Genomic DNA, 14,079 nt, shown 5'->3' on the forward strand with positions numbered 1-14,079 from the left:
GTGTTTTTTTTAGCCCCGTAATTTGCTTTTAACTTTGCTACATTTGCCAATAAGACCTTCGTTACAGCTAGTCTGTTATCTAGTATTCATTTCGCTACATTAGCTGCTTGCGCGAGGCTACACAGGAGCGCTTTAACCAGTCTCCCTTGCTGAGACGTGCGTTTATGCCACATCATGAGCTGGTTAAATGTAAAATTGGGAGGTTTGGTTGTTCTACCAATCCAATCCAGTAACTACACAATATGCCACAGGTGGTCGTGTTGGAAAGCTTTTCCCTTTAACAAACCGGCAGAAATACTGTCACTTTCCATTAATGGTGCATTAAAAGCAAATTTCATCCATGCAGAACCAACGCAGGCTTCACGCTGTATGAACATCTAAGTGAGATGATCAATGATTCTGATATATTAACAGAATCCTCTCAGTTTCTATAATTCACATTGGTTGCTGTTTGTTTCATAGCAATACTTGATGGTGAATTCATTAAACAGAATGTTGCTGGTGAAACTGATCCTGGCTTTCACTCAGTGGGCTACCGCCTCTTATTTATTCAGGAAACAGTCATTTTTGAGAAGCATGGGGAGAGAGCAAGCATGGGTGAACGAAACAGTCCTGTTGGGTTTTATGTGTGACCTGTGAAGATCTCTGACCAACACACACTAAACAATACTAAAACACGAGTGCTTTATTGACCAAGTACTTTTACCTGAGTAGGTTTGCCAAATTGTAATTTTTTAATTGTACTTTTACATGAGCAAAGATTTTCAGTTCTCAACCCACAACTGCTGAGAAATCCAAGAGTAAATTCAATGTTCTCAGGATATAAGCTCCTTTATTGTAGTGCGAGTGTTGTTTACTCCAAGTGAAGAGCTCTGTCGTAGGCAAAACAGCTGTGTTTGTTGTCACATTGCGATATTACAGTTTCATATACCACATGTATTCCAAATATAATTCCTCATATTTGATTTTACTCCTAAGAGGGTAAAAGGTTACAGCTGGTGACCTCGGCTTATTGAGAGGTTGGGGCTTGATACAGAAACAGTTTGGGAGGCGAGACCATCGAGTGGATCCGACACTCTACCCATCCACAGGGGATTGGGCGGCTAAGGGTTTCACTTCATGACTATGTTTGTTTTTACAAAGTGCTTCCGAGGGAAGATTTCTCCGATTTGAGACCAAGTAGCCGGGTATCTATTGCCTACAATCGTCAGGGAATATGAGCCAGAGAAATGACAGCGGCAGTCAGAAATACATCCATTCTAATTGACTTCCTGGCCTTACTGTGACATCTCACATTAATGATAGATAACTGCGGGAAACAAGGGAAACTGTAGCCTCTTCTGTACAGCTGATAAGCAGCACTTAAAAGCCAGTGAATAAGGACCTAAGTAATGTGGATGTCTGGTAGCATCCACATACAGGTCACAGTTTATTTTAACTCCACTGTTTAACATCTGTAAGCTCTATAGGCATTTATTTGTAACACACTGTGACAGTTGTATGGTAAAAATTAAAGGTGACTGGGGTTGAAGCAATTTTAAAGCATGAAAGAAGCAAACAAAAACCCCTTATGTTTGTATTTGTCAGTAATACAGAAATATTTGTGAGGAACTTCATAGCAAAAGTGTCCAAAATATCAAAAGCCATTCATAACACCAGAATCCACATTTTCAAAAGGTTTTTGAGTGTTTTCGATGATTCAAAGTACACAAACCTGTAAAATCTTAAGTGAGCATGCAAACCTTTTACAGTTCAAGCCAGAGAAAAGGCAAAAGTCATTTGCAGTTACATGGATTTCCACAGCTGCAGCAACATTAAAGTTGAAAACGACTTCGTAAGTCTATCTGTACAAGAACATCACCATCTCTCCTCAGGATACGTGCTGTCTCACAATATTAGCAGCCATAATGGATGCCACTGAATACCAGCCCACATTCACAGCAACTGAATGCTGGTGCCTCTTACCACGCATTCCCCATAGTCCTTAACTTTTTAATCAATTAAAGTCCCTGCTCCATAAAATTAATGACTGGGTGTAGCTCTTCTGCCATGCAGACAGCAGCAGCTCCCTGAAGTAACGAGCGATGAGATTTGACCTTCCACTTAATTAAAAACCAGCAAAATTTGGATCATCAGGCCCATCCGGTGCGGGTAGCACGCTGATAGAGTACAGGATGTGGACTCAGGGGAGCTCTGGGATGTGATGCTTTTGCCGCTGGCATTGTCATATTGAAATCAGAGAGCTTTTCTGTCCCCAGTTTGGGTCACAAGAGGGAAGCGATCCCCTGTATGTCCAGCTTTTTTGAACCTGCACCATTACAAAGACACATTTAATAAAGTTTTAATGACCTTTTATCCCACGAGCAGCCCAATAGCAATTGGTATTATCCATTATCCAAACAAGTGACCCTCCCTCAGGAGACAGTGGAAATCACCTCTCAGCATCTCTGTCCTTCCCATCAACTGCATGTCTTCAGGTGGGCGTCAAAGTGAAGTGTGTGTCTGTTGTTGTTCAGGTGTATGGGTGTGTTTGTGTGTGCAGGATTTGAGGTATCTGTTTGAGATTCCTGCCTCCCCCTCAGAACACTGAAAGTACCGCATTGAAATCTCCATTAAAAACGAGTTGAGTGCAGTCAATGGTTATTATTGGACTATTTCCTGAATTGCTCAGAGTAACCAGGACGCTTCCTCTGTTGTATTTTATAAATGAAGTTTTCGATTGCTGTGAACACCACAAATGATTTCCCCTTTCTTTGATCTGGTGTGGAGGAAGAAATACCAGAGACGATATCTCAAACACTGGGCAGATAAAATCAAAACTATCTGCTGAATTAAATTCATTCTAAGAAAGAAAATACACAGCGTATACCATTTATTTGAACAGACCAATACTTTTCCATTCAACAGGATATACTTGAGGCTTCATCTAATAATGAATGTTGCCATAAACTTAGTTGTACATTACCTTCTTGAATTGTCACATTGAAAAAAGAAGACATTTATGCTGCCTCTGGTACATAATGTGATGCAGTTTCTGCTCTTTATTCTTACTATATAAATTATCATATTAAATGCAGCGAGGAACAAATCTCCACAGTGACGTAAGGTGAGGCAAGGGTCTAGTTTCTGTTGGTATTCCGGAGCAGACAGTGCCCCGTGTCCTCTCCTCAGGCTGCTGCCTAACCTTGGTTTCTCCTGGCTGTTTGGCACTGTGGTGATGGGCCCGCCAATGTCTAACACAGCTTTTCTTCCCTGTGACAGCTTCTAGCATCTCTGATTCAAGACAAGAGACGAGCACAGAACTCGTTAAATAAGAGCCTGAGCTGACAGCGAAGCTTTCACTTTTATCTTATTTTTTTCTAATTGAATTTCCAGGAAAAATTACATTCAAGTGACTGATTTCATAAAGTGTCGGTTCTGCTTAAGATGAACAACTGTAAGTGAATGTCCCGGGCCTTGGCCACATTTACAGTAATCAAACCTTCAACTGTTACTGAATAAACTGTATTTCTGCCAAAGTGTATTGATCTTTGTCAACGTGAAGCTTAGATCACTGAGGTACTTGTGGAAGACTAAAGAGTGTGACATAACTACCATTTGCATTACCTTGCAAACAAATTGCTCTGTGTCGAGCTATGCATCGACAGAAATGTTTGCTTAAGAAAGTCTAGCAGATAAAGAATGCAACAGATTTAATGCTAAAGGTATGTGATGTCCTGTTAATCAAGGCCGTTCAGCAGAGGCAGCATTATTTCGTAACATGAAGCATGAAAAATATAGGGAGATATTTGGCTTTGAAAACCTTATTTATTCAACTCTGCCAACGTGGTTGTGCCCATACATGAGAGTTCGTCACTTTCCTGTGGTGAGAACAGCCACGCCCCCTTTTTGGTTGAAAGCGCATGTGCCTGCACCAAGTTGGAAAAACTACCCTAAAAGCTGCTGCATTGTATTTTGTGATTTAAAAAAGAGCAAATTGAAAGAAAGAATAGATCTGTGGCTTCAGGCCAGCTGCAGAGAGGATGAAATGGTAAACTGGGAGACCTGGTAAGTCGATATGTGTACATCTGTGGCAAACACCTCATCACAGGTTAGTTAATGATGTTCCTGAGTGAACGATTGTGCCTGTAGATCGAAGCCAATCACAGAAGAGTTTAATGATGCTGTAATTATAATCTTTACTTGCTTTTTGAATGGAGTTTGCTTTAACGGTCTATCCACTCAAAAGGCTGCCGGGAGCAGAGGGTATTTTAATGTTAATAATTCATATAAATTGAGCTGATAACGAATCCTGCAAACAGCGTACAGTAAGTAGGAGGTGGGGCTAAAACTGACCTGTTTTCTACTTCTCTCAGCTCATAGTAAAAGGTCGTGTAACAAACACAAATATTAAAAGTACGGCTGAGGCTCAAAATAAACGTGGATAGCCTTGTCTACAGTATGTCTTTAATATACAAGTGAATACCTCAGTGAGTGCCTCGATCACAGGTGTAAATAATAAACTTAATAATGGCTGAATTTCATTTAGCTGGTTCACTGTCCCCCCCAAGTTTCCATTCACCTGTTTTTATGTGTTTTCACTGGGAAAAAAAAGTCGAAATATCACAAAAAGTCACACAGTAGTTGATGGAAATCTTTTGCAGATTGTCTGGAAACTTGGTAAAATTTGGGTTGCATTTGGATGGAAACTTGTCCACGGTCACGGCATACTGGGATAATGTAATTAGTACCACCTGTTCTTTTCCTGCGATGACAAGTCAAAATGGCCGCTGTAGAAAAGGCTTTCGCTGGATTGGGTCTGGTGAATTCCTTCTGCCTGAGCTGAGCTCTAATCAACTAACATAAAACACCTGTGTGTGTGTGTGTGTGTGTGTGTGTGTGTGTGTGTGTGTGCAGGGTATTTAATACATGTGTGCACACCACTGGCATTAAAGACAAAGAATGTGAGCACCAGCCTGCAGATCACCACACCAGTGCTTATGAGCTAAAGTGTACTGCTGCTAATAATCTCACATTACATTTAAACAGACAATAACAAACGTGTCTGTTTCATGTCAGTTCCTGTGGTTCAACTTTCCTCCTTTTTCTCTTTACTGAGCCAGTGATGTAATTGACCTGAGTGATTGCTTGCACCTGTGGTGTGGTATAAATCCTGGGCTCAGGGGGCCAGGTTATACACAGATGAAGGGCTGGTCGGTACAATGTTTGTCCGTGCATTATTTCTCACAGCTAAGGAGATAAGGAGAATAAAATGCATGTTATCTACCTTTGGAAAAACAGTGGCAGCCTACAAAATGTTTTCTGGAAAAAAAAAAAGAAAAAAAAAGTGATGTCTCCTAAGACCATTGCCTAAAACCTGCAAACGTTTGTGCAGACATTTCCTGTTGAGAATTTTAGAAAATGCAGGTTTTTTTTTTTTTTTTTTTTTTAGAATGGAGAGCCTCTTTTCTTTCTTTTTCCATTAGAGATTTAACCCATGACTGCCACTCTGGCTGATAAGACTGACTGAGCAAACCACACTCCCTCAGCTCTGTATCTCACCTGTTCCCTCACATAAGTCGCCCATGGTCAGAACTTGTAATGCGCCTCCATGCTGTATAAATACATACTGAGCTTTCCTGAAACTTTCCCCGACAAGACACTTGGAGAGCTTCACGTATACTGACTGGTGATAGATCTGACAGATATGGAGAGATCAAGGCTGTTGAGTGAAACTTTGGCCTTGCTGAAAGTTTTAGATGAATGTCAATGCGTTACCTGGACAAACCAGAATAACCTGCCAGCGCCTCACAGGGAAAGAGAGGCTGCTTGATGTCTTTTATATTAGATGAAGGAACACTGTGGGACATGTGAGCCACTCAGAGAGCAAAATGGGAGAGTTTCATTTAAAAAAATCAGGAAGTCGGTCCTGTTTCCATTATGTTTACTCATTGTGGGAGCCTGTTTCTTCAGCCCTGTCCTTCACTGGAGTAGAATCTCAAAAATGATTGGATATACTGTGATATTGTGTATTCCTCCAGCCAAACAAAGATGCTATAGAAGCAATATCTGGTGTCAATAAAGAACAATTATGCTCAAGACCATAAGCCAAGCCAAAAAAATCTTGGTGTAGTCATTGGCTCAGGTGAAAATTTGAATACTACATCCGACTATCAGCTTCACCTCAGAATTACCAAGAGTTAAATCATGGTTACTTTGGCTGTAATGGTGTCCTTACAGGTCTTTCTAAGATGTCGCTGTAGCTCAGTAAGACCAGGAAAGTGGACCACATCACTCCAGTTCTCAGATATCTGGCTGACTTCCTGTGAGAAGAATTCATTTTAAAATGCTGAAACTGGTTTATAAAGCGCAGACTTGTTTGGGGCCAAAATACATTTCTGATCTGCTGCTATATTACAAACCATCCAGACCTCTCAGACCTTCAGGGAAAGAAGGCTTAAAATCTTTGTTTACCTTTTGTTAAATTAAAAATTTGGCCTATTCACTCTTTATCTTGCACTGTGCTGCAACGGCGATGTAATGGTTATTTTCCTGTTTAGTCTGTTTATTCAAATTCAATTTAGCTTTGACTTTATTTTGCTATTATTTTTCTTGTCTGCATTTGTTATGTCTTATGTAAATCACTTTGAATTGCCTTGTCAGTCTACAATTTAGACCCACAAATAAAGAATACCAGTATTTTCCCACCAGAAAGGACAATTTCTCAAGTGCAATACAACATTGGCAGTTTTCTCAGTATATTAGCAATAATATTTTATGACATTTAGTATGTTTGTTATCTGTACATAATGTACATAAACATAGTTGACTTTTTATTCTATATCCTGGTATTTGGTATTTAGTTTTTCTAAATTCCTGCAATCCTGTTGAATGCTGCTATTAGAAATAAACTGGATGCTTTCATGTGGGAAAACACATTCAAGGTTATATCATTCATGCATATTCAAATAAACCATATAGCTTGCATAATGTGATCTAACAACAAATATGGAGTCATTGCAGTTGAATGTTTATAGAAATGGCCATAAAGATAAAAAGATGTTTATGTGCAACCTAGTGTGGCTTGAATTTTTAGCTTTATAGCAGTGAAATAAGTACAATATCTATCTGGTTTCCTAAACTCAAGGTAAAAAAGATGAGCTCCAGATTTCCTCCGTAACACATGCTGTAGTTCCAGGAAAGAGAAGACAAAAGTCTGCAACGGCAACAAAAGTAATTTGAGCAGGAGCGAGGCGAATCCAGCCAACATAATGAGTTTGACAGCGTTATTTTACATTGACTTCCTCCTCTCACATTTTGAATGGCATTGAACTTTTTCACGAGGAGAGGAGGGGAGTCACAGAGTCACCTCATTACACCAGGCTGTGTCACCGTGAAATTGAAGAGTCCGATTAGGCTTGTTTTCGTCGCTCTGTGCTGTGGCCAATTTTGTCATTCTTCGGGGTGTAATGTAATACATCTCAAGCAAATTGTTTGCGTCCCCCATTGAAATATAAAGTAGCCCCGCCAGGGCTCCCCAAATTGTTGGAGAAATATTAGGAAGGGATCACAAGTTAATTCCCCCTGCTTCAATTTTCTGCCGAGGCGAAATGAAATTTGAATTTGCGTGGCTTGGGCCACTGCCACTGAAAGACTGTGATTTGTTTCAATGACAGGGCCTATTATTGAAGTTGCGCATTGATGTAAGCATACAGTATGGTAATGCCTAGCCCCCCCCTCATCCCACCTCGGCCCTCATGGTGGAGGGCCGTCTCATTCATGTGATGTAAACCGCTGAGACAAGGAGGAAGGCGTGAAAAAATCAGCGATGGGAAAGACATATTAACATGGAAATCAGAAGCCGGCTGCATGCTCTGTGTACTCTGTGTGTGAGGGCACGGAAGCATGCAAGTGCCGCTTCCTGCATGCACTCACCTACTACAGTATAAAGGATGAAAGTACAAATATAGGTAAAGTCTGTTTTCAGGAAAGTAGTGTTAATATTTTATTCTGATGAGGAAAAAAATGCTTAGCTGCTCTATTACTCCACACACATACACACAATGTGAACTCATGAAGCCACAAGAACCTTGTCTGTCCCACTACTAGTACAGCTTGATCATATAATAAGTGTAGCAAAAAGGACATGTCGACGGTTTCACTATTCATGGCTGTTGTCCCTCCAGAGGCAGCTTATGTTGATGTGCTTTCTCTCCATATATTATTTACAAAGAAAGCCTGGGCCGTAATGAGCACTAATTAAACGCTGGAGACTGGGAGATGACTGGCAGAAAACATCGCAGCATGTGACAGGCATCTGGTGGAAGATAAGCGAGCAGGCGTTGGCAGAGCCGGTGAGAACCTTACGGTGGTAGCGCAGTAATGCTGGGGGTCGTGTGAACCTGCACTTGAACCTGACTTTCAAACTCTGTCAATCAAGCTGGCTACAGCTGTCATGGTTCACAGGGCACAGGCTTGGAGGATTCGAAGCATGTGTGTGTGTGTGTGTGTGTGTGTGTGTGTGTGTGTGTGTGTGTGTGTGTGTGTGTGTGTGTACTGTATGTGAGAAACTGGATAAGAGCCAGGGAGTTTGTGTGTGCAGCGTGTGTTGGCTCGTGTGGTTGTGTGAAGGGCAAGACTGCAATGTAGCCATTTAAAGGGACGACAAGGAAGATTTCAGTCTGGTGCTAAAAAAATGTCCTGTGTTCGATAGGCTCGACTCAGTGTTTACTTTGGCCTTCAGCCACATAAATTTATCTCAACTCACCATGTTTTCAGCTGCTAAATAATGGACAATGTACGATACCCTTCAGTAAACAATTCTGTTGGATCTCTGCTCTTATTAGCAGGGCTGCAGTCGTATTTAGAAATGCTTAGTTCATGAAGAATATCTTCAACGTCACCACACCCCATAACAAATCTTTGGACTTGCCACCAAAAGGTTTGCATTATTTTAATATTTTCACATTTTCTTTATTCATTCAACAGTGCAATTTTCATTTTCTGTTAATCTTATCTTCTTGAATGATGCTCCCAAAGCTATTTCAGAGGTCATCATATTTAATCCTTTTTGAGACTGAGTCTAAAAATTAGATATTTTATTTAAAAAAAAACATCAAAGCTGCCTTAAAAATCACCATCTATTGTAAAACAGCCACATTGCCATTATCTTTATCTTGTGTCCTCAGTGATAGCTGCTGCTTGCTTGTTAGCTATTTACAGATGTCTGAAATGTGGAACTTCAGTTACAGTCTGATGTGTCTTTCCATCACCTATAGAGGTCAATAAAGGTGGTAGATCACTAAAAGCCCCTTATTGTGCTGCACTTCCTAACCTTCTAGTGCATACTGCTAACTGCCTGTGCATGATATGAGATGCAAATAGTGGATTAACACGGTCACACGGACACGGTCCTCACCAAACATGAAAAGAAAAGGCATCCATCTGAGGCAGCGAGCCGCAAAAGGGAGAGAAACAGTAATTGCTCAAAGATGAGGGTGAATTTGGGTTAAAAAAAAAATGTTTGCATGTGAATGCACTGAAGGCGGAAAACATATAAAAACACGGGCAGGATTAAGAACCCAGCTACAAAGCTGTTTACACACTGTGTGACTCTGGATGCTCTGCAGTCTTTGTAGTAGTTGAAACATCAACCAATTACCTCTCAGCCTTTTTAGAGAGCGACAACCTACAGTAATATACAAATGCACTACAGTATTTGCACAAATTACCCTCCTGTGCATTAGCTGAACAAAAGTGGGCAGCATTCAGGACTCACAAAGGATGCTACAGTTTTGGGTAATAAATGAAAATTGAGCACAGCAATCAGAGACTGATAGCAGTGAATGAGAGTGATGTGGTAACACTGTACAAAACGAGGTGATGGCACACTGCTAGAATAATGACTTCTCAGTCTCTCTAACGCATGCCTGTCTGCACCTTTCTCTGAGAAACAATCATGAAATGTGTCCGTTTTGCACTGTGTACTCTGCAACAGTCAGAAATTACGAAATCTTTTCCACCCACTGAAGTCAAAATCAACAACAAATTCCATCGAGCTACACGACAACATCCTTTACTCAAAGACTCAAAAGGAGCATTGATTTATTTCCTCCTGACGCATTGTGTCCTGCCTTATGAACCTACAAGCTTTTAGAGACACATGCCGACAGCTCAGGGTAGAAGGATATTCAAATGTCAGTACTTTAAATGAGGCATATTACACAGTTGATGATATGGTGTAATATCATTACACTGCTTTTTCTTGAATTTATATATACGACCACTGGGGAGCACAGTCTGTAGATATCCTCGGGGTTTAGATCTTCTGTATGTGGTTCAGCGGGGTGTGATGCCCGTCATGTGAATGCGCTGTGGAGGAGTTACAAATTTAGACTCTTTTTAAGTGCAAGATACATTTGAAGTGTGTGATGCTGGTACTTTTATGAGTTCAGGATTCCCACCGGGAGAGGGAGATTCAGAGTTTGTCTATGGCTCGGGGGTAACATTGGGGAGTGTATAATAACAGTAAAATGTTTCATATCTCATCTAAAACTATTATTCTTTTGTATCAAAATTGTCTTTGAATAACTCTCATGTATACCTCAGAGGGAACGTTCAAGATAAAATATGTTTTTCTGTCTTTGAAATTTGCTTTTGTTTCACATTTGTCAGCATAGAAAGTCAGTGGGGACTGAAACAGGCCTTTTTTTAATTTCAACAAGCCTGCAGTCATGTTAACATTAGACACTCTAACTTCCTTGTGTGTTATGAAGCAGCATTTTCAGTTTTAAAACCTCAAAAATGGCATATTGTCACAAATTAAAAAAAAAAGATCAGAAAACCAGGAAACTAAATCAGTCCATGAGAAAAATCAACATGTGTCTTTGCAGGTGGTAGACTAATCCTGGAGCCAGCTGCACCAGCTGATCCGAAATTTGGCCTCGTCATAACTAACAGTAAGTGCAAACTGGAGATTTATGCATCATTAAGTTTAAACAGCTTGCACATAGAAGCTAGTTCTCATCTAGAGATTAGCTGTTAATAAATATTTATGCTCAGTAAGTGCCGGGCGTAGCTGGTGTATAGCTGAACCAAGTGACAAAGCTAATGTTATCTTTCTGTGTGACCATTTAGATTATGGAATATAGAAAACATTGATTGCACACTTCATGCCACCAATTTAAGACTAAACGGCCAAATAGCATCATTTCTCATTCTAAACCACACCAATACTAGTAACACTAGAACACATATTTCTCTGTATATGTACGTCAAAACAAATGTCTTGGCTGTAAAGTTTAGTCCTTCATTTTGTCTCCTAAAACCTCTTTTTTTTCTTTTTTAACCGTCATATTACAGCTTGTGATGCTACTGTCTTAACTGTTTACACTGTTGACCGCTTTTTGGAGGTCATCTCATGCTAAAGTCTTTGCTAGCTAAGACATTTCATAAGTTTCAATGATGCAGTGCAATCAAAACTAGCTAGACAGTAATAACCTAAGAAGGACTTCACACACAAACTGAATGGATTTACGAATAGCTGGTGCAACACATCTGGAAATCCCCATCAGAAGACTGCTATGAATTAGCCTGATGCTTCATGTCGTTTATAGAATGTAATGCAAATCGTCATTATTGCAGAGTACATTTACATGGAATAGGCGCCCCTAAGTGAATTTAGACAGCAGGTCTGCTGAGTGGTTAGAGAGCCTATAATGTAACTGGACTGAATGGACATTGAATTACTCATGCATGGAAAACAAATGCATTCAGTGAATTTATCTTAAATTAGCATTTGAAATTACATTAACTGTATGCAGATAACCACCATAAAGTGATCAGTCTCCAACGCCCCCTGTCTTTCAGAGTTCTAATGTGTGGATTGTTTTTCTAACAACTCATTTTTGTGTTACATTTCTATAAGATAACACCTGTGGCCTTGCAGTTTTTTTTTATTGGTTACTTTCTGCACAGTGTGCTAGGTAAAAAGGAAAACAAGAAGGAAACAGTGAGATAAGAAAAAGAAAGACGGAGAAGAGAAAAGGTTAGGGAAAAATAGAGAATGACATGGGGGATGAGAGAAATAGCACATTAGCACTTATGGATTAGCTGCCTCTCATTCCCAGGCCCTGCTGCAGCCCTGTAGATGTGCAGCTCTGACCACGCAGCCGGCCGGTAGCGGTCATGTCTTAATTAACGAGCAGACATCTGATCAATAAGTGAGGAACGATGGAGAGGGAGACGTGAAAGGTGGGACAGCCTGCACAGTTCAAGGTTTTTGTTTTCCATTGATGTGGAATAACATTAGAAATCAATGGCATGGCTGGCCCCGCCACACACTCTGACTCTCTACTCAAAAGAGGTGGAAAAAATAATCCACCTTCTACCTTTTCCTTTCATCTTCTTTCACCCATCACTTTCTATTATACAACATAATTGTACTGGACGATCTCAGCATTGTCAGAGCACGGTGAGTCTCAGCCTTGTAAAGCCAGTTTTATAAACTTGCTCGTTGTAACAATTCTTAGATTATTGAAGAGAAATCTGCTCTGGTTCTTTTATGCTGCCATGTGTGTATCTGAGGCTTCCCAGGATCTATTTCTGAATGAAATGTCTTTTCCTTTTATTGGTATGCCTGCTTTGCTTCAGCCTGCCTTGGGTACTTAAGTTTGGGATTTCTTCTGGTAATGACTTCAAAAAGCCTGCAGATAATGAACCTCATTCGTTCGAGGTGTGTATGCCCAACTTGTGCAAAACCACAAACGAACCATATTGATGATGTTGGTTTATTTACTCCAGCACATTTGTAGTTTTGTGCGGATTCTTCACATTTAACTGGTCATGACAGGAAGTAAAGTTTTTTTTTTTTTTTAGCCATCTGGTTGCTTGATTTTACAGACGCCTACAGAAAAGGTTTCATAGTCCAGGGTCAGATTTCTCCTGCTAATACCTCAAATGCAAGACTAGACAGGTGTAACATATGTGATCTATCAGTACATTTACGCTGCTTTGCATTACTTAAAAGGAGAGGATGAGTTTTCCAAAATGTTCATGTAATTTCCACTCTGATCTCTACTGACAACAGGACCCTGTAGGAGAAAACGCAAATGGTCCAAGCTGGCCAATCATGGTTCTTGTGGTGCCCATGTGAAATGTAATTACATTTAGAGGAAGTGCACAGCAGCTGCAGCATAGCCTGTGGACCCTCCACACATTGATGATGTGCGCCGTTATACCTTAAAACGGAAGTACAAACAAAACTTCAGGCACGTAATACATTCGCTTAAAGTTAAGGAAAGACTGTTGTTGCAGTTAATAAAAAGGCAAACGTTACTGGCAGGTGGTGAAGGTACAAAGAGTCCAGTCCCCTGTATTAAAGTCAGAATTACTACATGCTCATCCACCACCCTGATCTCCACACCGACTTTCTCCCTGACTACGTAAAGAGCTCATGACTGCATTGATTGGTACTAAACTTTGGCATTGGACATAAATCATGAGGTGCAGGATCATCCATTATGAGCATAATTCTTTGGACGCTGGTGGTCAAACTGGTATATCGTCTACTGCTGATGTTTTAAACTGCCAAACGTTTTCTGCCATGCACCTCTTTTTGTATCTGGAAGTATTCAAAAGCGACAACTTGCAGCCTATGTTAAAGTGATTCTTCTTCATAAAATGTGGTCCCAATAGTTAGATTTTGAGAGTTAATTTGTTTTATGATTGATTTTTCTTCTTTCCACATTCACCCCAAATTAAATCACTTATTCATTTGTGACTAATTTTCATCATATCGTTTTATCTTTGCAAAGCTTTTCTGAAATGTAAGCGGAAAATGAGGCAAAACCCGTCCGAGCTCATTGTGGAAACATAATTTGACGTTTCTAAAGCGTGCCAGCATCCATCCATTCAGAGCTCGGACATTCATGAACATATCCGCAGGTTACCTGACACTGCAAATATTCAGCTGTGTATGAGTGAAAGTTTATCAGCATTTGTGGAGTATTCTGGGAATTCTTGGACAGGATGGCCATTCTGTGATAAGGCTTTCACATTTGGTTGTAGCCAGAAGGCTGCTGAGGCTGGTGGGAACTCTAA

The 14,079-nt window shown here is 40.3% G+C and overlaps 1 protein-coding gene across 4 annotated transcripts in view; it reads right to left on the bottom strand.

Annotated features, from left to right (window-relative positions):
- Positions 1–14,079, bottom strand: part of LOC143329870 (netrin-G1-like) — a 62,202-nt gene that overhangs the window by 12,961 nt on the left and 35,162 nt on the right. The window lies entirely within an intron of this gene.

The sequence above is a fragment of the Chaetodon auriga genome, chromosome 12, assembly GCF_051107435.1.
Source record: "Chaetodon auriga isolate fChaAug3 chromosome 12, fChaAug3.hap1, whole genome shotgun sequence".
Classification (NCBI taxonomy): domain Eukaryota; kingdom Metazoa; phylum Chordata; class Actinopteri; order Chaetodontiformes; family Chaetodontidae; genus Chaetodon; species Chaetodon auriga.